This window comes from Populus alba, chromosome 18 (assembly GCF_005239225.2).
Source record: "Populus alba chromosome 18, ASM523922v2, whole genome shotgun sequence".
In the NCBI taxonomy this organism is placed as follows: Eukaryota; Viridiplantae; Streptophyta; class Magnoliopsida; order Malpighiales; family Salicaceae; genus Populus; species Populus alba.
In genome coordinates, this window is record NC_133301.1 from 3,721,202 (window position 1) to 3,748,737 (window position 27,536).

General features: G+C 32.5%; 1 protein-coding gene, 1 long non-coding RNA gene and 1 pseudogene across 4 annotated transcripts in view; 2 read left to right on the forward strand and 1 right to left on the reverse strand.

Annotated features, from left to right (window-relative positions):
* The window catches only part of LOC118053671 (VAN3-binding protein), a 99,123-nt gene that overhangs the window by 40,597 nt on the left and 30,990 nt on the right, over nt 1–27,536 (forward strand). The gene's annotated exons all lie outside the window — the stretch shown is intronic.
* On the forward strand, nt 18,341–19,662 carry LOC140954962 (uncharacterized). Its single transcript, XR_012168650.1, has 2 exons — nt 18,341–18,557; nt 19,429–19,662. It is a non-coding gene; the product is annotated as an uncharacterized lncRNA (long non-coding RNA).
* LOC118032810 (carotenoid 9,10(9',10')-cleavage dioxygenase 1-like) overlaps nt 19,682–27,536 on the reverse strand; it is a 56,209-nt pseudogene continuing 48,354 nt past the window's right edge.

Here is a 27,536-nt window from a genome sequence, read left to right on the forward strand (position 1 = left end):
GGTTTTAAACCAAAATAAACAACCAAACCGAAATTTTTTTTTAATTTTTTGAACCGAACCGAACCGAAAACCGGTTCAAACTGATTAATTTTGGTTCGGTTCGGTTCGGTGTTTTTCCCTTCCAAACCGGTTCAAACCGAACCCCAATAGTCCTCTCTGCTTCTCCTACAACCTTGACCACAACAACGTCCAACCAAACAAAACTCAACCCCTGCAAATCGGGCAAAAAAACCCAAGACCCCATTGTAATTTAAAACCACGGATATGAAAAACAAAAGAAAAAGAATGGATCTACTATTCCAATTCCATTTATGGCACAGACTCAACAAGAATGGGAGCCCAGCACTACTGCGTCGGGGGAGCATAGGGAGGAAAGGGAGCCCGAACGGTGGAAGAGCCAGGGAGGCTGGTTGATGCCAAGGAGAGTGTCAAGGAAAAGATTGAGCCAAGGAGCGTTGAAGGTATTTAATACCCGGCTAGCTCATTTAGATGAGGAGCAGAAAGGGAAAGATTGACCGAAAGGCTGGGGGGGAGGGTGAGGGTAACGTGAGAGAGAGGCAGAGAATGGGGAGGGTGAGGGGGAGGCAGAGGGTAAAGTGAGAGAAGGGAGAGGGTAAAGGGAAGGGGGGGCGACTAGGGTTAGGAAACATTTATATTTATACTTGTTTTTTTTTTCTTATATGCTGATTGATTGAACCGGTTCGGTTCGGTTCAATCAGTTTCAGACTTTAGAAACCGAAACCGAACCGAACCAGAATTTTTTTGTGATTTTTTAATCGGTTAATTCGGTTTTTTTTTTTGTTCGGTTGTTTTTTTCCCGGTTTTCTCGGTTTAATCGGTTTACCGGTTTTTTTGCTCACCCCTAGCACCTGATCTGCTGGAGCTTGTTGCTGGCATGAGAGGCAGCAACATGTGGCTATTATCCCATTAGACACAATGATTATGAGCTATTAAAACCACCGTGAGGCTACTGCCTCACGTACGCTAGTGGCAGATGCAGTATGAGGGTGTTGCCCTGCGTTGCAAAAGACACAGCGACAGCCCTTGTTGTCACTATTGATGTTGTTGATATTGATGGCAATGACCCCACTGCCCACAACAGATAGAGAGAAAGAAGAAGAAATTATTATTTTATCCCTAATTCTATAATAGGGTATTATGGGGCAGAATTATGATTCTACTCTTGTGGCTATTATACCTTATTACAATACAGTACTTTGAGCAAAATTATGATTTTTTCATTAAACATATAAAATATTGATTTTATTTTGAAATCAAAACCCAAAATTAAATTAATTATAGAATTAATTTTCCTAATCGGATTAGGATTGAATTAAACTATTTAATTCATGATTTTTATTTTTGATTTATCCTAATTAAATTAGAATTTAATTAAATTATTCAATTAAAAATATTTTAGAAATACATTTCTAAATAAAAAGATTTTTTAAGCCGAAAAGCTTTAATTAATTAATCCTAAAATAGTTTAGGATGTTAATAAGAATTTAATATGATTAATTTTTTTTATTAAATTTTGAAAAATAGTTTTTCAAGAAATTTGTATTAAATAAAATTTTTTGAGTTTGGTAAATTATCAAATTAGATTTGATTTAATATTTCTAACTATTATAAATATTATTTTTAAAATTGCACATAAAGAAAATAATTAGAATCGAAGTATGCAATGTATTTATTTATGCATATTAATGTGTTTTATGCGTAATGGATGATTATGGACATTAAAAGACCAATATGATTGGGTCGAAAAGTTGTAATATTAAATAGAGTTTGTGTGTCCTGCATTTTCTCTATTTTTCTTTTGAGTTGTAAAATTCTTTCACATATAATTCCCCTTAAAAGTAAGTTGAGGTTTCTCATACAATCATGTAAATGTTATGTAATTTAGAAATGTAGAAATTTAGATAGGAAAATCTATATTGTAATCCAAGACAAAGAAAGAACAAGAGCAAAGGCTACAATCGTGGTGCTCTCAAAGTACTTATAAAGATTTGCAGCAACTATATATGTTTTGACCCTCTATTTCCCTTCGATGACTCAAGAAATTAGTTTAGATATGTCCATAATAATCCAATTAGAATGGCATGCTAGGATTATATGTTTATATATAATTGTTATGTCTGATATCTCATTAATGCCATAGAATGAGACTTATTTAAAATAATAAATTTCTCATTAATATATTAAGTACATGTTGAGAACAAGATTTGTTGTCTTCTGATTTTTATATGCATAAAACCAAAGTTTTATTAATGGATGACTTATTGAGCTACTTAAGGTTACCACTAACCAAATATGTTTAGTGTTATAAAATTAGATCATATTTAATTAACTTATATGATTTGAATGATTCACTTATGATCATATAAAATTAGAGGCGGTAATTAGGCAAAACATATATGATTCATGCATAAATATTTATAATTAAATTTAGATAAGGTCTTCTCAATAATAATTTTGTCTCCCACTATTTTGTTATAAGTTAATAGCACTCACTATTAATTTGGAAAATCTCATTTAGATCTCTTAATAAGCAAATAATAAGAAATTCAATTAGGTAGATGGTTTATCAATCACATCTCTATATAATTTCTACATTAGTTTGATGACAACTATTTGTCTAAACATAAATATATGACTCCTAGATTAGTTAAGTGACAACTCTTTGTCTAAACATATACATGCACACAATGATACAAGTAAGCAACGTAAGATAACTTATTTTATTTAGCACATTGTACAAAATTAATATGCACAGAAACTACCCAAAATGGTACTTCACCTTACATAAATAAGTACACACATAATAGACTTGAATTGTAAGTAATTTATATGAACTGCCTTTTTTTTTCTCAATACTAACAAAAGGAAAGGCAACGAATTGTAGAGGATACAAAAGTTGATAAATACACAGACACATTTAAAACATAAAAATAAACTAGATAAGGTGCTCAACAACTTCTTTATTTTTAATAAACTTAATTGATAACACTACCATTTCTTTTAACAACAAGTAATTACACAGTAGATTTTTAACAAGGCAACAGATAGATATACCCTAAAAGTTTCAACTTGAGTAAAACACTTGAAATCAGACCTAAGTTTTCATTCACACCCATTCACACCCTAACAATTTCTGCCTTAACATATCTATTATTATAAGATATGATCCAATCTCTATTAGGTTTCTTTTTGAAGAGTTGCATGAAAAAATCCTTCTCTCTCTCCAGACGTGACTAGATCTTCTAGAAATTGAAATTGTTGAATTTAATCCTCCAAAGGGAGTATTTGGACCTGCATTAATTAATTAGCCACTCAACAGTAGATTCTGATAACTAGCTTTAGAAAAATAAGAGTGGTCTCACTAAGCAATTCATGTTTAAGTAAGGTTGTAGCCACTAGCCCCTAGCCACTATGAAATATAAATATAGTGTTGATATTGTTAAAATTAAACTTGATTTCTGGTTTTCCTAAAGAACAAGGGAACTGGTCCACTGGTTGGATTAAATAAATTGATCGACTAGTTGAGAAATAATTGACTGGTTTAGTTGGCATAATATAATTTCTGTTAAGATTAGGATCTCCTTGTATTAGTTTAATTCCTTGATTGTCTAGGACTTAATACCTATAAAAAGACTTGTAATTCAACATTATTAAGGAGCACAAAAAAGAGAGAATAGCAAAGAGAGCATAGAGAGAAACACTTAATAAAAGTATACCTTCCTCTCAATCCTATTCTTGTTCTTAAGTTTTTGACTTTGCATTACTATTTTTGATTTTCTATCGCACTTATATTTTTTTTCCAACAAGTGGTATCAGAGCTTAGGTTTGATTATTTGACATGGTCAATCCAAACTTCTCACTTCAATGTCCTAGGTTTGAAGAGTCCCTCACTTTTTTACATGGTAGAATAATGGAAGGGTGGATAGGAGATTAAAAGAGTAAAAGCACTCTTGTTCATTTAATATAATTTCTAATTTCTCTAAATTATGTTACTAATTTATTTTTCCTTTCTCTTCTCATTTGTTTCTTTTGTTACATATGTATTTATTGGACATCTTAGAGCCTCTATGTGAAAGCTCTATAATTTAACAGTTCTTAGTTTAACTACAACTTCTCAAGGCCATCAGCTCCTCATAGTGCATAGAGACATTGTTCAACAAGTAGTAACTAATGATGGAAAATGATGATACTATATATGAGAAGCTTGTATATCAATGTTGTGGCATCTAGGAAAGGTGTGAATTTTCATTTGTTAAGTATTCATAGAGATAGCCTAACTTGCTATTTTTTTTGCTGGCACCATGTGATTTATATATTTATGTACTTATGGAATAAAAATATTAATACACAACGAGAAAATAAGAGGTGGTTGTATAAGGCGATGATGTTTATATTTTCTCTAGATGGTTGGCTTGTGCTGTATTATTATATAGTTCTTATGTCTTTGTTTGTTATATGGTTTCACAAATGTACATTCAGGATCAATTTTTGGTTTAGTGTATTTATTACTTCGTGATTGATGTATTGTTGCTACTCTAGTAGATAAAGCAAGCAAGATTGATATGTCAATCGGTCGATTGCATGAAGCAAACTAGTTGACTGGTTACACTAACAATAGCAATCCAAAATCCAAGTTTGACAAATTAAAAGTTAAATGCTATAATGATCAAAAGGTAGTTCATTATGTTAAGGATTGCTACATTTCAACCAAGAAGGTTGATAAGAATGTTAATCTAGTGATAGAAGAAACAAAGGAAGTCACCCTATTATTAGTACATAATGAGAGAATGCAAGACAAAGAGAACATGTGGTATATAGACAATGAAGCTAACAACCACATGTGTGGAGACAAAGACAAGTTCATGGAGCTTGATGAAGCAATTAGAGTTCATGTCACATTTGCAGATCATTCAAAGGTTGCCATAAAAAAAGATATAATTTTGATTAAATTGAAATATAGAAGTCATCAATCTATTGGAGATGTCTATTATATATACTAATGGTGAAAAACAACATATTGAGCTTAGGACAATTGTTGGAGAATGGGTATGAAATTAAGATGAAAGATTGTATTTTGACATTACCTGACACTAACTAGGCAATGATTGCAAAGGTAATCATGACAAAGAATAGAATGTTATTTCTAAACATAGAGACTGATGTGTCTAAATACCTAAATGCATGTGTAAAATATGAGACTTGGCTTTGGCATATGAGACTTGGGCATGTAAACTTTGATAGCTTAAAGATGATAGAAGAAAAAAGAGATGTTGAAGGGTCTACCATCCATTATATATCCAAATTAGTTATGTGAAGGATGTTTAGTGGGAAAGTAATTTCACAAGATCTTTATGAATAAGTCTACATCAAAAGCAAGTCAACTCCAACAAAAAATAGATGGCGATGTTTATAGTCCTATCAAACCATGTTTGTTTGGTAAAAATATGTATGTTTTATTGTTTATTGATGATTATAGTAGAAAAACTTGAGTATACTTCTTAAAAGAAAATTCTAATGTGGTTAGCTGTTTTAAAAAGTTTAACGCATTAGTTGAAAAATAAATTGGTTATTTTATAAAATCACTTATGATGGATAAAGGGGTGAATTTTGTTCTAATGATTTTTGTGAAGATCATGGTATAAAGAGACTCCTAATGATGCTTAAATTCTTAAAACAAAATGGTGTAGTAGATAGAAAGAATATAAGCATCCTCAACATGGCAAGAAGCATGCTCAAAACCAAGAAGATTTCTAAAGAGTTTTGGGCCAAAGCTATAGATTGTGTTATCTACTTGTCAAATAGGTGTCCTCCTAAAGGCTTGAATGACATGACTCCACAAGAATTGTTGTTACTCAATTTTGAACCCCATGTGCTAGAGACGATGTATATCTCTTTTGAACAGAGTGTACGAGTTTAGCTCATGTTCACCAAAAGATTGACAAAAGCAAAGAAAGAAATATTTTTTTTCGAAACCTTGTTTATGTTGTTTTCTGCTCTTTTTATCCTTCCCCTTTGCTACCAAAATCATCAGGTTTTCTTAGGTTGATCAAGAGTCTTCATAATGCTAAATTCATTCCTTTTTTATCTGGTCTTTAAGGTTGAATAAATCCCTTAGAATTTGCACTAAAAAAATTGTTCTGTTGCTGTCGTAATTTTTTGTTCCAACTTAAGCTCTGATTCTGACTCGGTTTTGTACGATATCTGACCATCCTAGCTATATTCTGTCACTCATGACATGTTGAAAAATTGACTTACACCTTTATTAGGTCCTAGGGATCATTTTTCTTAGGGCAGATTCTCAGTCAAATTTGGATGCTCAACATTGTCAAATCAAGAACCTTTTTGACCAATTAGATTACTGCCAAATTTTGTTCTCTAAAACAATTTTATCTCATTTCGACTCCTTCATCGAAATTGTAGTCCTAGATGTGTAGATGATTTTGGGCTTTTGAATCGCTTGATTTTGATATCAAAAGCTCAAGATATTCCCATTTGAATATCTAACATGAAGGTAGAGAATTTTGCCGCGAGAAGGATACTGACCTGAGTTTGCACTAAAAACTCTATTTCCATCACAAATTTTATTGATTTATTATTAGATCATACTCTGATTCATATCAGGATTCTCGGCATTTGTCAGTTTCTAAATTAGACCTGGGGATCCTTTTTAACCAACTAGATTACTGCCAAATTCTATTCTCTAAAATAATTTTATCTCACTTCGACTCTTTCATCAAAGTTGTAGTCCTAGACGCGTAGATGAATTTGAGATTTTGAATCACTTGATTTTGATATCAGAAGCTTAAGATATTCCCGTTTGAATATCTAATGTGAAGGCAGAGAATTCTGCTGCGAGAAGGATACTGACCCAAGTTTGCACTAAAAAAACTCTATTTCCATCACAAATTTTGTGATTTTTGTTCTTAGTTCATACTCTCAGTCATATCGGGATGCTCGGCATGTTCAATTTCTGACTTAGAATAGGAGATCCTTTTTTACCAACCAAATTACTGCTAGTTTCTATTCTGTAAATTGATTTTATCTCACTTCGACTCCTTCATCAAAGTTGTAGTCCTAGACACATAGATGAATTTGGGCTTTTAAATCACTTGATTTAGATATTAGAAGCTCAAGATATTCCTATTTGAATATCTAGTGTGGAAGCAGAGATTCCTGCTGCGAGAAGGATTTTTTTGCTCGAGTTTGCAGGGACACAATTGCAAGATGCTTAAAGATTAAAGATCAATTGCAGGCCAATTTGAATCCTTTGTAAACCAAGGACCAAATGGAAAACGTGCTAAAATAAGGAGGATGATTGAAGATAAAAAAAAATAGAAAGGAATTCTGCTGAAGGAAGACATAGAAGAAAACACGTTTACCTGCATAACTAGTTGTTTTCTTTCTTTCCTTTTTATCTGAAATTTCTTGTTTGGCTTCAATGTTTCTCTCGCTTGAAAGGAGAGTTGCAGACCATGTTATTATTTCCTCATTTCAAAGGAAGTAGCTAGCCCTATGGAAGGAAAAAAAAAAGAGCCACGCCATCCTCTAAAATTGAAAAGAAATCACTGTTGATCACATAATCAGAATCAAATATTCTGGTTTCCTATTTCTGCTCACCCGAAATTACACCCTAAAGTTAATGTAATATATCTTTCCTAAATAAAGTTACATGTTAGTCTATATAAGCCTCTTCTGCTGAGGGAATAAATGAGAGAGAACAGAGAACGGGAGAGGGACAACAAAAGAAAAACAAGAAAGACACCTTTGCTTCATTTTTTTCTGCAAATAAAAACTACAGAAACGGGAAAAGAAAGTGAAGGAATCGATAGAGAGAGTGATGGAGATGCAGAGTAAAGAAGGAGGCAGTAAGTAGACTAAACACAGAACAGAAGAAGTACGACGAACACAGACCAAGTAACCATCACTCTTTCAACGCCACTGCAGTTTCTTCGTCTCCAGGTTTGTTTTCTATTCACCTGTTGCATGCTTTCTTTTTATTTGTGTTTGCACTATTAGCATGGTCTCTTTCCATTTGTGTTGTATGTGTTTGTACTATTCAAGTGAATTAATTCACTTGAACAGTAGCTTTGCATTCACAAAAGAGGGTTGCGCCCCTTTTATGTCCAACCGGGTAACTTGCTTAGGCAAATGACCCGACCAGACCTCCCTTTTTTTTATTTCAAAAAAAAAATAAAAGAAAGAGAAAGAGATTTATGATTTTTTTGGCATATTTATTTTAATGCCTGAATTTTTTTATGTTGTAAAAAATATTAGTCTCGTGTTTAGAATACCCGATTTTTGACGCAATGTGACAAATATACATATATATCAAAAATGTTTTCTTGTGTGTTGCATAAGGCCAATACCCTAACATTTTTTTAAGAATCCTTTTTTTATATACAAAAAATATTGGAAGTTTTTATTTAAAAATGCGTTTTCGCATGGATTTCTTAAACACAAAAAAAAAAAATTATTTTCTTGCATTTCTGGATTTTACAACATGTTTGTAAAACTCCAAGGGTATTGGCCAATATTCCAAAAAATATAAAAATCTTATTTTGGGGGAATTCATCTATTATTCACCACTAATGTTTGGATAAAGAAATTCTTAAAGGACGAATATCCAAAATATTATTGGGAATAATTTGTTATTATTCATTGTTAATATTTGGATAAAGAAACCCTGAGTGGTAAATATCCAAAATAATTTTCTAAGAATAATTAATCCACACACATCCTTGAAAGAAGCCTTGATTATAATCGAGGACGTTTCAATTTTTTTATTCCACGGTTTACGAGCCGTGAGAGTATAAAACACTAGGGCAAAAATAGGTTTTTTTAAAGCGCCCTAGATTTCTAAATTTTGTCCCTCCTCCTTGTGATTTACAAGTCGCAAACTCTTGAAATACTAAGGAAAAAATAAGCTTTCAAAGCACACAGAATCTCCTTGGATTTCTATCTTAATAAATTTAGTTTGAATCAAACCTAGGAAAACTGATGGGATTAGAAAGCACTAACACCATAGCAATTATAAAGCAAACCAAACACCAAGCAACTTGCCTTAGGTAGGGCATACTAGGGGTGCTAATACCTTCCCTTTACGCAACTAGTCTCTTGCCTTAGGATCTCTGAAAGACCAATTAGGTTTTCTAATGACCAAAATACTAGGTGGCGACTCATTTACACAAACAAAAAAAAACTTGAAATCAATTGATGGTCACCACGACGTCGCGCTGTCGGTGCGACTAGAATCATAGAGTGTGTCGCGCGTGTGCGGCATCGCGGCAATCATCCACCCTCATGTATGGATATATATCTGGTAAATATGGGGAGACAAGGAATTCTTGTCTTTTATCAATGAAAAATTAGAATGGGAGTCGCCTCCTAGTTTTTATACTATGAACCCTAATTGGTCTCAAAGATCAGGTACGAAGACTGATTGCGTAAAAGGAAGGTATTAGCACCCCAAATACACCCTACCTAAGGTAAGCTGCATTGTTTTATTGTCTGATAAAAACTAAGGTCTTGTCGTGTTTTCTAATTTTTGGTTTGTCTATAGGTTAAGAAAAGTCCTCCTTAGTAAGGAGATCCTTATCTTATCGGGTTAAAATCTAACCATTCTAACGTAAAAAAAAAACAAAAGGAACTTCCTTTTTAATACTAGGAATATGTTTTGCATATAAATTCATAATCTAGATACTAAAAGAAAAGAAACAAAATATTTTTTGTGTATTTTTGAAATATTGGCCTAATTCTCATAACTCTAATAAACTTGTTATTAAAGCCAAAATGCATGCTAAAACATATTTTTGAATTTTTTTGTTTTTTTGTATAAAAAAATGATATGATTTTTTTTTTTAATCTTAGAGAGACTTGGTCGTATGAATGAAAACAATATATTTTTTTTATTATTTTTTTTCAATGTTTTGATGTAAACCAGGTATTTTAATACCGCATTTGTATCTTTACGTTATTAAAATACAAACCAATATTAAGCAAAATTCCGTAACAATACGCGGAAAAATTAAAAAAAAAATCCAAAAATATTTTTTTGAGAATTTTTGTGACTGGGCCAAACCTGGCCCAAAACAACAAATCTGGGCCGAATCCCACTGCTACATGAATAGTGGGTGTGAATTAATTCATGCCTATTATTCACACTGTGAATAGTTGGGACAAAGAAGAAGAAGAATGGGGGAGGAAGGCTGACCTGCGGTGGTTCTGACGGTGGTAGAGGACAGCGTGGTGCAAGCGGTGGTGGCTGCGGCAGGAAGAAATAAGAAGAAGAAAATCTGTAGGGGGAGAGGACTAGCGGTTGTCGTGGCTAGACGGTGGCTGTGTTGGCTTCCTATGGTGGATATGGTGGCTAAAAAGCTGACGGTGATGACAATGGTGGCCTGAACGGTGGAGAGAGAGAGAGTGTGAAGAGATAGATGGCAGAAAAGGAAGAATTCTAGGGAGGAAGGCTATTTATTTTGTTGTCTTTGGACCCAAATTTCTCCACCTCTGGAGCATGAAGATCAAATCTATTTATAGGCGGTGGAAGAAGGACATTTTGTCTCTTTTAGTACAGAATATCAGCCCTTGGTTCAACCCGAAAGCATCTCAACCATTGGCTCAAAGTCGCAATGATGAACTATCAGTTTTGCAGAAAAAATGGCTAATCGGGTTGGCCACTTTGGGGCGGTGCCATCGCCTCTGTAACCTTGACCAAGCCGAACAGATTATACTAGCGTGTAGTCAAGTATCACGGGATCGTTCGCATGTACGTTTCATCCAATTTGGTGAAGAAACAAGGCACCAAATGCCTTGGGAAGGTGGCCACCCAACTAGCCTCGTTGGAGAAGAAGATGAATAGTATCTTACAATTTAGTCCTTCAATTTGTTATATATTTCTATCTACACCCCTGATTGGCTTCAAACTTTTAATTTTGTTCAATTTTACCCATGAAGAACTTCAATTTAAACCCTAAATTTAGGCGCATTTTTCCCTTTGGTCCTTAGTTTTGGATTTATGCAATTTGACCCTTAATTGATCAATAAACTTCCAATTTCTTCAATTTGACCCCTGATTTGGTCAATTTCAGACCCTTTAATTAATCGCCTTTTCCAATTCGGTCTTTGGTTTTGAATTTCTTCAATCAAGTCCCTAATTGGCCATCAAACTTCAATATATATGCAATTAAGCCCCTGATTTGACCAAATCAACTCTAAACAATTGTACTTTGACCCCAGAACTTTATTTTCTTCCTATTAAAGCCTAAATTGACTTAAAAATCAATTTTCTTGTAATCAAACCCTATATAAATGTCGTACCCTCGCGGCGAAGCGTGGCATCGCGGCGACTTTCGATTGAATTTCAGGATTTTTTTTTTTTGTGTAAAGGAGTCGCCACCTAGTATTTTGGTCACTAGGAACCTAACTGGTCTTTTAGAGATTCTAAGGCAAGGGACTGGTTGCGTAAAGGGAAGGTATTAGCACCTCTAGTACGCCCTACCTAAGGTAAGCTGCTTGGTGTTTTGTTTGCTCTATAATTGCTATGGTGTTGGTGTTTTCTAATCCCATCAAATTTCCTAGGTTTGATTCAAATAAAATTTATTTGGATAGAAATCCAAGGAGATTTCATGTGCTTTGAAAGCTCATTTTTCCCTTAGTATTTTAAGAGTTTGCGACTCGTAAATCGCGAAGGAGGAGGGACAAAAAAATTTAAAAATCTAGGGCGCTAAAAAAAACCTATAGTTTTTAGTATTTTATACTCTCACGGCTCGTAAACCGTGGAGCAAAAAAAATTTGAAATGTCCTCGATTATAATCAAGGCTTCTTTCAAGGATATGTGCGGATTTATTACTCCCAATAATATTTTGGATATTCGTCCTTTAAGGATTTTTTTATCCAAACATTAGCAGTGAATAATAGATGAATTCCCCAAAAAAAAAGATTTTTTATATTTTTTTGGAATATTGGCCAATACCCTTTGGAGTTTTACAAACATGTTGTAAAATCCAGAAATGCAAGAAAATAATTTTTTTGTTGTGTTTACGAAATCCATGCGAAAACACATTTTTAAAACTTCCAATATTTTTGTATATATATAAAAAAAACATTCAAAACATGTTAGGGTATTGGCCGTATGCAACACACAAGAAAACCATTATACATGTATATTTGTCACATTGCGTCGAAAATAAGGTATTCTAAATGCGAGATTTTTATTTTTTACAATACAAAAGAAAAACCAGGCCTTAAAATAAAATGACAGAAAATCATAAATCTCCTTTTCTTTTGGAACGGTCTCAAAAACGTGCTATCAAAATGTGCTCTCTTTTTCATAGATTTCTATTTTTTACAACACAAAATAAATGGTATAAAAATACACATTGCCCGGTTACTGTTCAAGTGAATTAAATTTCACTTGAATAGTAACAAATGCAACTTAGAATGCATGCAAAAGTTGGGAATAAAAGACAGCTTACCTGGTCTGCTGGCGATGCCATTTTTTTCAGTCCTCCGTTGCCTGCGTTTGTTTGGCATTCTCTTGTGTTGCTTGCCTCTTTCTCCTTTCTTCTCCCTGTTTTCTTCTCTTCTCTTTCCCTTCTTCTCTGTTCTGCTTTCCTTTTCTTGAACGCTGGCGCTGAGACGGACGAAGATGACAGGTGCTGAAGCTTCTACGCTCAGCCACTGCTTGCTGCTTCTCGGGACAGCGAAACAGATAGGCCACGCCAGTTTTGGTCTCTGTTCATTTTCTCTGCTTCTGCTGATGCTTTCTCGAGATGACGAAGATGATGGCGAAGAAGGCGTGTTGTGCTGGTGGAGTTGTCGCTCTTGCCTCTGTGTTTTTCCTTGCTTTCGACAGTATCATTCTTATGGCTTTCTCTGCCCTGCCTCTCTCTCCGTTTTCTTTTTTTTTTTCCTCCGTTTTATTTATTTATATCCTCTTCTTTGCTAGGTCAGTAGAGGGTTTATATAGCCTAATCACATCTCTTTATTAGAAAAGATTCAATGCATTAATCTTGGATACAAATCCCAGCTGATTTGCAGCCAAATAATGCCAATGAGGAAACTACAATATTCTCATTTATTACGTGTTGATTCTAGTGATTTCTTTCCAACATTAACTCATCATCCCAACCATCTATGTTAGGGATAAATCCCAGCCATTAGATGATGGTGAGGTTCTTCTCTTCATGGTGTTTTGCAATTGTCAAAGGCTGTTGTCTCCTATGAATTATAGCTGCACAAAAACGTGATTTTCCTCATTCGGTGTGGTAGAAATCTCATCATTTATGATGATCTAGCTCCCTCTCCAGCTTCCAATATCCTTCTTCAATTAAAATCCTCATTTTAGCACTTTTCGATTCAGTCCTTGGTCCAAAAAAAATCCTTTGAATCAATCCCGCGAACTTAGGTTATATCCTTCCCGCGGCAGAATTTTCTACCTTCACGTTAGATATTCAAATGGAAATATCTTGAGCTTCTGATATCGAAATCAAGTGATTCAAAAGCCCAAATTATTCTACATATTTAGGACTACAACTTTGATGAAGGAGTCGAAGTCAGATAAAATATTTTTACATAACAGAATCTAGTAGTAATGTGGTTGGTCAAAAGGGATCTCCAAGTCTAAACTCAAAACTGATGAATACCGAGAATCCTGATATGACTGAGAGTATGAACTAAGAACAAAAATCACAAAAACTAGGCCAACAATAAAAAAAAAAATTAGTGCAGACTTGGGTCAATATCCTTCTCGCGGCAGAATTCTCTACCTTCACGTTAGATATTCAAATGGGAACATCTTGAGCCTCTAATATCGGAATCATGTGATTCAAAAGCTCAAATTCATCTATGTATCTAGGACTACAACTTTGATAAAGGAGTCGAAGTGAGATAAAATCTTTTTACAGAACAGAAACTGGCAGTAATTTAGTTGGTCAAAAGGGATCTCCGGGTCTAACTCAAAAACTGACGAATGCCGAGAATCTTGATATGACTGAGAGTATGAACTAAGAACAAAAATCACAAAAACTAGGCCAAAAATAGAGTTTTTTTAGTGCAGACTCGGGTCAATATCCTTCTCGCGACAGAATTCTCTGCCTTCACGTTAGATATTGAAACGGGAACATCTAGAGCCTTTGATATCGGAATCAAGTGATTCAAAAGCTCAAATTCATCTACGCATCTAGGACTACAACTTTGATGAAGGAATCGAAGTGAGATAAAATCTTTTTACAGAACAGAAACTAGCAGTAATCTAGTTAGTCAAAAAGGTTCTTGATCTGACAATGCTGAGCATCCAAATCTGACTGAGAATCTGCCCTAAGAACAATGATCCCTAGGACCTAATAAAGGTGTACGTTAATTTTTCAACATTTCATGAGTGACATAATATACCTAGAATGGTCAGATGTCATACAAAACCGAGTCAAAATCAGAGCCTAAGTTGGAATAGAAAATTGCCACAGCAGTAGAACCATTTTTTTTTAGTGCAAATTCTAAGGGATTTATTCAACCTTAAAGACCAGATAAAAAAAGGAACAAATTTAACATTATGAAGACTCCTGACCAAACTAAACAGCTCAAACAAGGCTTTAAAAAAAGTATTTATTTTTGTGCCTTTTTTTTTTGGTCAATTTTCTAGCGAACAGGAGCTAAACTCCTATACTCTGTTCAAAAGAGGTATACACCCTCTCCAGCACGTGGGGGTCCGAAATTGAGTAACAACAATAAATTCAATTAAACCTCCAATAAAATTTAATTGAATCCATAAACATCTGATTTTGGACTTTTTTCCTCAAATTAAATTTTTCTTTGTCAATAGGGCTCTTCATCTGTAAAATATACTGTTAAATTTTAATCTTTGAATTTTTTAGCCTCCTCAACCAACTTCTAGCTATTTTCTGGGTGCTCTGACATCCTCTTCTCACTGTTATTATTTTTTGGATTTTTTTGTTTTTAGTTTAAATATTTTTTGATTTTTTGGAAGAGAAAAAGTGAAATTAGGGAATAACCAAAAAATGGGTTATGACAAAGTGAAAGAAAGCCAAGTGTTTTTCACTTGAAAGTTTTTATGAGCAATGACTATGTTCATTTAGATGATCATCAAGTGAGGATCAAGCTAGATGATAATAGCTAAAAAATTATTTATGTAGGTTATGGCCAAAAGTTCAAATGATATAAGTTTTACAACATCAATAAAGGAAAAATAGTGATTAACAGAGATGCTGAGTTTAATGAAGAAGAAGTATGGGATTGAAAGGTAGATGATGGTGAGAAATATAATTTTCTACTAATTCTTGATAAAGAGAAGGAGAGCTATGAAGATCATAAAAAACAAGCTACACCTTCATAATCACCAATGGTGTCATTTTCACATTTACCTTCTTCATCTAGTGAAAACTCAAGTAGTGGTACTCCACCAAGTCCATCAAAAAAGATGAGAAGCCTTGATGACTTATATGAGGTAGCTAATTCTATTGATGATGATGTAATACTATATTGTCATCTTGCTACATATGATCTATAGTGTTTAAAGAAGCAATAAAGGCTGCAAAATAGAGAATTGCTATGGTTAAGGAGATTGCATCACTTGAGAAGAATGATACATGAAAATTGGTTCCTAGACCAAGAAAAAAGAAGTTAATAAGTGTCAAGTGAATCTACAATTAAAACAAGAATGCTAAAGGAGAAGTAGAAAGGTGCAAGGCAAGGTTAGTGACAAAAGTCTATAATCAAAAGCATGTGATTAATTATGATGAAGAATCCATCAAATGGATGTCAAATCAGCCTTTCTTCGTCATCTTGAAAAAGAGGTCTACATTAAACAACCGATGAGATATGAAGTGAATGAACATAAAGACAAGGTATTAAAGTTGAACAAAGCCTTGTATGGATTGAAACAAGCCCCAAGGGCTTGGTATAGTCGCATTGATGGCTATTTTTTAAAGAATTGATTTATTAAATGCCCTCATGAATAAGTTATCTATGTAAAGATAAAAGAGAATAGTAATACTTTTATTGTATGTTTGTTTGTGCATGGCTTGATCTTTACAGGAAATAATCCAAAGATATTTGAAGACTTCAAACATGCAATGATCAAGGAGTTTGAGATTATAAATATTGCTCTCATATCCCACGACTTAGGGATTGTGATCAAATAAGGAGAAGATAGAATCTTTATAAATCAATAGAAGTTTGCAAAAGAAGTTCTCAAGAAGTTCAAGATAGAAGATTGTGCAAGAGTAAATAGTCCAGTTAAGTGTGGAGAAAAGATGTCAAAAGAATGATGAAGAAAAAAAGATAAACTCTACAACTTTCAAGAGCTTAATTGAGAGTTTGAGATATTTAACATGCATTCATCTGATATTCTTTTTGGAGGAGGACTTGTAAGTAGATTTATGAAAACACCAACTATGACACAATTCAAAGCATTGAAGATAATTCTTCAATATATCAAAGGTATTGTTGATTTTGGTTTATTCTATGGTTATTCTAATAGTTTTGAACTTGTGGATTATAGTGATAGTGATTGGGCTGGAGATATGGATGATAGAAAGAGCACTACGAGTTTTTTATTTTCTACATGGAAGACACAATATTCACATGGAGTTTAAAGAAGCAATCCATGGTCACTTTGTCAACATGTGAAGTTGAATATATAGCCACTACATCATGTGTTTGTTATTCTATATGGCTACGGAGAATATTAAAAGAATTGCAAATGCCATGAGAAAAGCCTACAAAGATTTATATGGATTACTTATGAGCCATTTTCTTAGCTAAAAATCTAGTTTTTCATGACAAAAGAAAAGCACATTGACATAAGATTTAATAAATGAGAGACTGCATTATAAATAAAAAAGTTGAAATAAAGTATATGAAGACACATGAACAAGTCATGGATATCTTCACAAAGCCACTTAAATATGATATTTTTATCAAAATAAAAGATATGTTGGGAATTATGAAGAAATTAAGTTTAAACGGGGGTGTTGAAAATTATATTCGATTTCTAGTTTTTATGAAGAACAGAGGAATCAGTCCACTAGTTAAATTAAATAAATTAGTTGATCTTGTTCAGATTATGATTTTCCATGTATTATTTAAATTTCTTGATTATCTAGGTTTAAATGCTTATAAAAATGATTGTAATTCAGCATTTTTAAGCAACACAAAAAAGAGAGAAAGAGAGAATAACTAAAAGGCTTAGGAAGAAATACTTAATAAAAGTATACCTTTCTCTTAAATATTTTCTTATTCTTGAGTTTTTAAAAAATTAAAAAAATATATATATTATTTTAATATATTTTTAAATAAAAAATAATTTAAAAAACATGCAATCAAACACCTTTAAAGCCTGATAAACAAACCGCCCATTGTATCCACAAATGCGTCCACAATTCTACTAAATATTTAAATCATTTCACTCATGAAAATATTATAATCTGTACGGCTAAAGCTGTGATTTATAATCACTAAAAGTTCCAATAAGCATAAATAATTAGTGTAATAAAATAAGTTGGCCACTAAGATGGAATATTGTTGGCATTCATTACGCTTAACCTCCCCCGCAAAACGATAAATCTGCATTATGTCACGTTGAGCCTCCCAATTTAAGGATAAAGACTGTGCTGTCGGGAATAGTTTTTCAAAATCAGTTTTTATTTAATTATAAAAAGAGTTAAAAATATATATTTGTAAAAAAAAATGATTAAAATCATAGAAAAAAATATTTTTAGGTACAACCATAAGTTCTCAATCATTTTTTTTTATAATAACATGTTTTTTTTATTAAAATTATATTTTATTAAACAAAAATTAATGACAATTACAAAAATATAAAAACTCCAATAACTTGAATTGAAAAGGAAATGTTTTTTATTCATGCGTTTTTATGAAAAAAATATCTTTTTTGAGAAGCAATTTAAATAAAAAAAAACATTATTATGATTATAAAAGGAAGTTTCAATTAAAAAAAAAAGTTAAAACAAATTATAAATTTTTCATTTTTATACACCTATATAAATAATTTAATGAAATTAGGTTTTAATAAAAATATATAATAATTTATAATAAAAAATTAGATATTCTATTTTTATTAATTATTAATGAGTAAATCATTTAGAAATTCTGCATATTAAGTTAATGAATAATTATTTATAAAATAAATTTTGATATTATCATAAAAAATTCTAATTCTCTTGAAGAACTATGAATTATCTTGATAATTTTTTTTAAAATCATTTTAGTTAATTATTTAAAGAAAATCTTCCTCTAAAAATTTTAAAAAGAAAAAAAAAGGTTAAGGAGTATTTTAAAAAAACATCCCCTGTTTCTTTTTTGTATGTTTTTTTCTCCTCTCCTTTATTTTCTCCTCCCTCCTCTATCCCGTCCTTCTCTCTCTTGCCCCCATGTCGTTAGTTTGCAGTTTACGGTGGGTCGTATTACTAGGTTCTTGAAGGCAGGCAAGTATGTTGAGCGTGTTGGTCCCGGGCGCTCCTGTCTACCTCGCTGCTGTTCTTGAATATCTTGCAGCTGAGGTAATTCCGTCTCTATTTCTCTCTTCATTTTTATTTTTTTGAAAGTGTCTTGGATATGATTTTTGTGATTTCAATTCTTGAATCCTAGGGTTCTTTAATTATGGTGATTTTGACTTTTTTTTTGGGAATTAAGTTGTTTTCCATGAATATTATGTTTTTGAAGTGGTGGCGGTGGCTAATCTTGTGATTTTGTTTAGTGGCTAATCTAGGGTTTTTTAGCTTCAATTTTTCTTCAGTTTTTAGGGTTTGAGTCTTTTGGTTCATGTTTGGGTAGTTTTTAGTAGTTAGGGTTTCTAAGGTTAGTGATGTGAATATAAATTGATCATCATCTATAGGCTCATGTGGTGGTGATGACAATTAGTTTTAGTAGTTTTGGTGCCTCTTTTTCACTTGATTGCTTAATCGACTTATCGTTGGGTTGGGTTGGGTTGTGCGGCGGTTGAGGAGAAAGGAGAAGGAAAAAAAAAGTAGAGAAAAGAAGGGTTTTGTTAAAATCAATATAAACTTGATAGAAGGACTCAATTTCAAATGGTTAAAAGTATTAGGAAGGTGAGACTCGAAAATAAAATAAATAATAAAATAAAATAGAATGCCTTTCGACTTTTCTTTGTTACTCTTTTTTTTCGAGTGTTATTATTTGAAGTGTAAATAAAATTATTTTTGATCCAACGTTTAAGAAAATTTGATTTCTTCTTTATGTTCTTGAGTTTAAACCTTAAATTCAATGTTTAAAGCTGAGTGTATATCATATATACAACGATCAATAAAAACAAATTCTGGATGTCATCCAGATTATACAATTTATAACCCAAGAGACTGCTAAACAGAAAGTGGTGATGTAAACATTTGATGCTGTCAAACTTTGCAACAGGATTGGCATGAAAGCTCCATGAAATCCATATGGGACGCAGCATGGCAACGTGATTTTGGCAACTGGCTCACTGGTAAACTTTTTGGTGTCAATTATATAAGCCTATGAAGGTAGACAAATACTTTAGATATAAGAGTCGTATAATTATTATGTACCAAAGTGCAAAATTGATCTTCTTTAGACATGCTTGTATCTTCGTTGTGGACAAAAGTGATTATCCATCCATCTTCTTCATGACTTCCTTGTTTGGGAACTAAGGCAGCTCCAGTGCAGAAAGTATTCTGTTCGGATTATGGTATTCCACCTTTATCAGCTCTTCAGATTGGCCACCTTGCTGATTCACAGAACCAAAAAAGTGTCAGCATAAATTTAGATGTGTTAGGAAAGAAGGTTAATAACACATAAGAGCTTAATTAACTACCGAACTGATTTTATTTGTTTCTGGCTCTTCAAAATACAGTTTTGCTAGACCTCCATGTTTAGGCATACCTGAAATGTCAAGTAAAGTAAATTAATGATCAGGGTTATAGTAAACTTCTATAGAAAGAAAAGTTTTAGAGTTATAATCACCGGAGTCAGAGCTAGCATTTGAATCAGTAGCTTGGGTATAGCCATATTTATTTTTTAACACCAGTAAAATCTCCGTGGATCATTGGAAAATCCGTAGAGAATTCAGTTCCTGTCAGGAATCTTTCCTTTTACGTAAGAAATCTATGAGTTTACCTCATCAGTGCCTTCATCAAAAACAATGAAGAAGGTGAAGTGCGCAATTTGATTCCACCTGAAACCACTTGATTGAGTCTGCGTTGCCATAGCAAGGCATGATTCCAAATTCTTGCATATTCTGCTATGTATATTTTATCAACCTGCATTTTGTTCACGTCATGGTCCATGACAGACATAATTACCAGTTCATTGGTCAAGTCATGTACAATACACATAAAGTACAGCAAGATATTTGAGTACTTACGGGCCACCCTTAAGGAGTCTGTGCATGTCTAGAATGAGTAGAAAATCCATCACCACATTGTGCCCGGAAACACAATTCATCTTGATCATTACAGCTTTCAATTTGAATTATAATGCCCATGTAGTGTTTTAGACTAATATTGAATAGATTTACCTCCCCGTAACTCCCATGTCATGAGAAAGTTGAATTTGAGATCAACTTTATGAACTAATCTTTTTCCATCTGCTGAAAGTTAACTAGTTTGAAGTACGAGGCAAGGAAAGTTTATAAAACATCTCATTGTGCAAAATTTATTTGCAGTACTGTTCTAATTGAAATGATACACATACCATACCTGAAACTACTCCTAGTTCCAAGAAAGGTTTTGTGGCATCCACCCCGATTATAACCAGCTCCCCTGTATCCGGGGCCCTTTGCAACATGGAAGAAAATGGGCTGATTTATGAAAAGAAAAGTGGTATCATGATAATAATTACAATACCATATCTGAATTGGTATTGCGGGTTGGGTTAGTTAAAGCGGTTAGCTGTGGGTTGGGTTAGTTAACCTGATTATTTTAAGCTTTGATTTTAAAAAAAAAATGTTGATTTGCTGAGGCATGTGATTTTCAGCAATCCCTGAATGTTCAAAAACGTTGGTGTTGCTAATGTACTTGTTAACTTCGCCAAATCGTAGCTGCATATCGAGTTAAAGAACCAAGACATCTGCTAATAATTAGTCATAACAACAAGGCCTCCAAGCATTCATTCTACTCTTATTTTAATTTGCACCAAATTAAATATTTAGAGTAAAATATTTAGATAGATATGCCCACCAAATTCAGCTAGTATGCTGGTAATATTGGTTGGGAACTGCCTTCCATTGCAGCAAGAAAAGATGGTTTGTTTCTTCTTCGTTTTTCTATCTTGAATGTTTCGGTTTCAACGTATTTGTTGTTGTCCAGCTTCCATCACTAGCTTTATATTTGCTTGCAACTTAGTCCTTGTACTAGTTAGGTAACATTTGATATGCCGCAAGTTATTTTTTTTTTTTTCTCAAAAAAATATCAAAAAAATCTAAAATCTAAAAATATTAGATTTATCTTCAAAGGGATATCCAAGAGCTTGGAGCTTGGCATTGCTGCCAGACCCAATGTTGTTGGGTATGGAGTTACATCCGGACCCAATGCTGTTGGGTCCGGCCCTGCAAGCAAACCCAAGCTTGGGTCTAAATGCCTGCTCCTAGTGTCTTTGGCCAGGTAAGATTACAAGATTCAAGGGACTTGGATCCACTCTTCTATCACTTCTAAACAACTTAGGTCAAATATTTCTTTCTAGTTCTAAATTCATTGGATCTAGAAGGGATACTACATCCAAATTAATAATAATAATTGATTTTAGTTATAGTTAATTAGTTTTTCATTTCTAATAAAATCTTACCGTCTCACCAATTAAGAACACATTTGGCAAGAATAATTTTGGAAATTTGAGCTAATATTCATTGACAACTTGGTTAAACTATTATGATTTTTAATATTCCAACTACTAAAAAATTTAAATTGTTTTAGTTCAAGAATTGAAGAGTCCCAAAAAAAAATGGGGAAAATTTGTTAGTGAAAAGGGGAAATTTGGTGAAAAATTATATTAATGTAAATGCTATTTCGATTTTTATCAATGGCATCAACCAAACAAGAAGCAGATGGGATTCCTCCCAAGACTTTGAGTTAATGCTGACCATTTATTTGCTTACTTCTACTTTAATACTTTAGAGATTAATGAAATTACAACTCTCAATAATTGGACCTTTACAAGTATGCCAAAGGGCGGCAGCTGATTCATAACTAGCTTAGCAGTTTAAGTGCTTAAAACAAAAAATTTCTGTCCATATTATCAACAGATGAATTTGAGTTATAAATGTTGTAATTGAAATTTAATTTAAAAGGAATTTAGTTTTAATACACAAAAAATTATCAAAAACAACAACGACAACACGTGCTTAAAGAATAGACCATTTATATAGTCAAGTTATTTTCGCATGCTATAAAAATGTCTTGTCTCATACATAAACAATTAAAACTTTGAAATTTTTTGTCGAAGGTCAGTGTCGTTCATTAAACCTGAAAAGATGGGGTGGGGTCACCTCCTTAGAAGAAAAAAATATATATATATTAATATTGATCTGGTATTTATAATAGCTTTTTGCGTTTATAATTTGCAAAAAGTAATTTGTTTTTTAAAAAGCTAGAAATTATAGCTTTTTATAATCAAAATTAAGAGAGTTTTTAGGACGTAGCATCCATGAAAATCATGATATGTATTAATTAATTAAATATCATTATCATAAATTTAATAAATACAATTAAAAATATAAATGAAATTTTTTTCTTGATAGATTTGCAATAAATTTTACCGACAGACTTTTTCATCATTATATCCGTCGGTATATATCAAGAAAATTACAGTAAAAAAAGTATTGATGACGTGTAACTTTTTATTAACGGATTTACCGATAAAATTAACCTGACAGTAAAGTTCATCTGTAAATATACTGATGGAAAATAATCCCTTCGGGTATATATACCGAAAAAATTACAGATGGTATTATAATTAGATTTTAAAAAAAAAAATCATACGTTGACATGACACTTTTACTTATAGAATGACCGATGGAATAATTTCATCAGTAAATCAATTAATAATATTTAATTTTATGACCTAGTGATCAACTCTCCTCTCCCTTCCCTCATTTCTTTTTTTTTTTCTTATGTATTTTTTATGCAACAAATAGTCACTCCCCCTCAATATCAACACAATTCAATCTCTTACAACAAATATGGTCATCACAGCACTTTGTTTATCAGCATCCATACTCAGATTCAAATGTGAATTCTTTATCTTAAATAAGCAAATATACTCTTTTTTATTTGAAAATAATTTTTTTTAAATGTTAAATTTTTATTTTGTATATTTTTTATAAGTATATTTATTTTGTCTAAGAGTTCACTGTTTTATAGTTTTTTTTCTTAAATATAATTTTTGATGTATCGGATTTTATCAATTATATACATGTTATGGTTTGTTTTAAATTATTTATAAAATATATTTTTTTTGTAAATTAATGAAATTTATGTCGAATTTTTTACTTTGATGTTTTGTAATGAAATAACAATAGCTTATTTAACGGGTTCGTTTTATATTTTATTAATTTTACTTGTTGAGTTTATATTTTTTGGTAAATGTGTGTAGAAATTTGAATTTATATAGACATATAATTGATAATGAATTAAAAAAAAACTAATTAAAATAGATTTAATTAATTGAGCTTAACCAATATTTTTTGTAAATTTATTTAGTTAACGTGGTTAATTAATACATGTTGTCATCATTATTTAAATAGATTGAATATATAAGTAATGATATGATCGTTCATAAATGTATCGAGATTCACTCTACAGATTGTGAATGATGAATTATTGTACATCAGAATTCGGGATTTTATTAATTACGGCATAATCTAGTCTAGAAAAATTAGTGGAGGCGGTAATTAAATATTCATATAAGAGATGTAAGAATAGAAAATTTATCGATACACGCATTGATTATTAATGCTATTTTTTTTATTGTGGTACATGTTTTATAATGAAAATCAGAATGTAAAAAATTTCAAGGAAACTGTAATTAATGCTTTTTTTGGACTATTTATTCTTTTAACTAATAAAATCATTGAGAGAATAAAAAGTGGTCGATAATAATAGCATTTAGATAAAGTTTATATTTTTTTTTTTGTTATTTCAATAATAATAATAATATAAGTAGACTAGTAGTGGTAATAATAATAAATGGAATCCACCTAACCCAACCCAACCCATTTTCACTAAGACACACGCAACGCACATTTCTGGTTTCAAAGTTGAATCATAACTATACATGTTATTTTTTATCTAATATATTGCGTCCAAGATCCGGTCAATTCGGCTAATTTCTCCACAAAATTACTGTGGGCTTTCCATGAAATATTGTCCAATTACTTTGTTATGCGATGGAATTGGCATAAAAGCTCCATGAAATCCATATGGGACTCGACATGGCAATGTAATTTTGGCAACTGGGCTCACTTGTGAAATTCTTCGTGTCCTTATATAAACCTGAAAAAAAAAATTAAACAACAGGATTTAATGATTGGGAAACAAAAATTATTAGAATTGCGAGTGCTTCACATCTATAAAATCAACTTACTTTGGAGGTATCGGTGTCTTCATCATGAACGAAAGTGATGATCCAGCCATCATCTTCCTCAAGCCCACCTTCTTTCCGGGACAAAGGCAGCTCCAGTGCAGAAGGTGTTTCCCTCGAATTCATGGTATTCCACCTTTATATGCCCTTCAGATTCCTCCCATTCCTAGATCAGAGAACGATAATTTAGATCAGCAGGAATTCATTTGTGAAAATAAAGAAATAATAACGCGATAAATCTGACTATTCAGCAGTTTAATTACCTTATTGGCAGTCTCTTCATAAAGTACAACTTTGGCTAGACCTCCAAATTTTGGCATGCCTAGAACAACCAGATTGAAAGATTAATATGAAATGGTAAAGCAAGGTTATTGTTAAATCTTATATGCTGAGAATCGATGAATTCGGATGTAGAACTGACCTGAAGAAGCACTTGCCAAGCCATGGACAGTTTGGGCGTAGCCAAAATTTGTTCTTTACACCATTAAAATTTGGATTGATCATTGGAAACTCGATAGATAATTGAGTTCCAGTTAGGTTTCTCTCTCTTTAACCTCTCCGGTTTCCATGTTTTAGTCTCCATTCATAAGATCGGCAGAACAACAGTTCATCGTTTTGAAATGTTTAGGATCTTGCTCAACAGGTCCTTTGCTCCTAAGTCTTCCGGAGACCCACTCAAACTTGTCCAAATCCACATCGCAAGATTTCTGATATGATTGATTTCGAGGGACCTGCAATCCCCCTCACTACAACCTGCCCCAGCAAAAAAAAAAAAAAAAAAAACAAACAAGAAGAAGAAGATTAGATACATTGCATGCAATGAATTGACCAATAAAAAAGGTGATGTTTTCATTACTAACCTCATCTCCTTCCTCGAAACAATTAAGAATGTGAAATGTGCAATTCGGTTCCACCTCGAACCAACGGATTGAGTCGGCATTGCCATAGCGGGGCATAATCCCGATTCTTGCATATTCTTCTTTTTCAAACTTTATCAACCTGTTAAGTGGCAGAAACCAAATTACTTCTCGTTGCCGCAACAACACTTTGATCAGAACTAAATGATTGACACTTGAGAGTTATGGTTAGTGTAATGGCACTCACGGCCTTCCTTGATGAGTCTCTGTAATATCTAATTGTTAGTGGAAAATCCATGATCACATTATACCTACAAAATAAATGAAGAAAGGAGATTAGATTTTGTTGTCATAGTTTTATATTTTTTTTCCAAGTTAATTTCCGGTGATGGCAAAGATCAGTAACCTCTCTGTTACCCCCATGTCATGACTAAGGGTGCATCTGTTGAACTTGAGATCAGCCTTATGTACGAGTCTCTTTCCATCAGCTGAAAGTAGGGTTCGCAAGTTAATTGTCACGCAAGTAAAAATGGTTCTTGATTTTAGTAAACACTTTTTTGTTTTTTGATTCGTTAACTGGATGGAAAATGAAAATATACCAGAAACAATTCCCAGTTCCATGAAAGGTTTCATCGCATCCACCCCAAAGACAACCAACTCTCCAGTACCTGGTGCTCTCTGAAACAGACAAGAAATTAACAGAGATAAATACTACTTAGTTGTGTGTTGTTTTCCTTGCTGAAACACATTCAATGGCCTTTTCTGCAGGTATTTTTTTTTTATAAAAAAAAAAAAAAAAAATAAAACCTTTGGGTGGCTGTTGAAAGGTCGATGCCAAGTTCCGCTTTATATCCCAATCTCCTAAAGTCTGAAGGGAAAAGATGTCAATCTCTTGAGGGATGTGATTTTCAGCGATTGAGTAGAACTTCCCTGAATGCTCGAAACATTGGTGTTGCTAAGATCTTTGTTGACTTTTCCAAATCGCAGCTGGAATTTATTATCATGCATTAGTCAAATCTTAAATACTAAAAAAAAAATAAAAAATTCGTGCTAGCTTTCATCACCAAATTAACTAGGGGAAAAGGAATATAAAAAAATTAAATAGTAAGGCACTTGTTCATTCCATGCGCATGAACTTTCCATTTAATTTTGTGAATTAGTCAATACCCAAAACTTACACGTACCCTTTTCAGGACACAAGGACTCCGTTTATTGCTTCGCAATTTCAAACAAGAAAAAAGTTGAGAATTATATTACTTTTTTCTAAACGATGAATAATTATATCAATTTTAATTGTCAGAAATTCGAGCCATTAATTGGCTACTTATTATAATAATTATTAAATTTTCCAATAAAATTATTCTCACAAGAACAAGATTTTTCATGCAATTAACTGAAGCTCCATTGATTATTATATTTTTTTCTGCCGCAAGAGTTTCAAATTTATTTTATTGTAAAAAAAAAATTTAAAGCCGGTAATAAGTGTTTTTTAATTTTTTAAAATTTATTTTTATATAAATAACGTTTAAAATAATATAAAAAACAAAAAGTAAATTATTTTAAAGTAAAAAAAAAAAATCAAATTCTTAAAAAAAAAAAATTCAAAAACGATATTGAGATTTATTAGTTTAAAAATAAATAAATAAAAAGATTGAGGCCGTGGGCCACCATATTTAATAAGTACGCTATCAAAATGGCGGGCGGGCTGCCTTCTATGGCTGGAAGAAAAGATGGCTTGTCTCTTTGTTTTTCAAGCTTGAACGTTTCGGTTTCAACATGTCTATTATTGTACAGAACCGTCATGTTTCACCATCACCATCTTTGTCGAAGCACAAAGCGTGAAGCATTCCCTCTCCTTCGATCCACATATGACCGGGTCTTTCCAAAACACTGAACTCGTCGATTTTAGACCACCAAAGAGTGGATTTGGTCCTGGAATTGTAGGTTTTGAACAAGTCAGCGGCCTTCACGTCGGATTCATTAAAATAAACTAAAAAAGAGCAGTCTATTTCTGAATATTCCACTAATTAACTAGCATAAACTGAACTGTCCAATCGCAGTGCAAACACT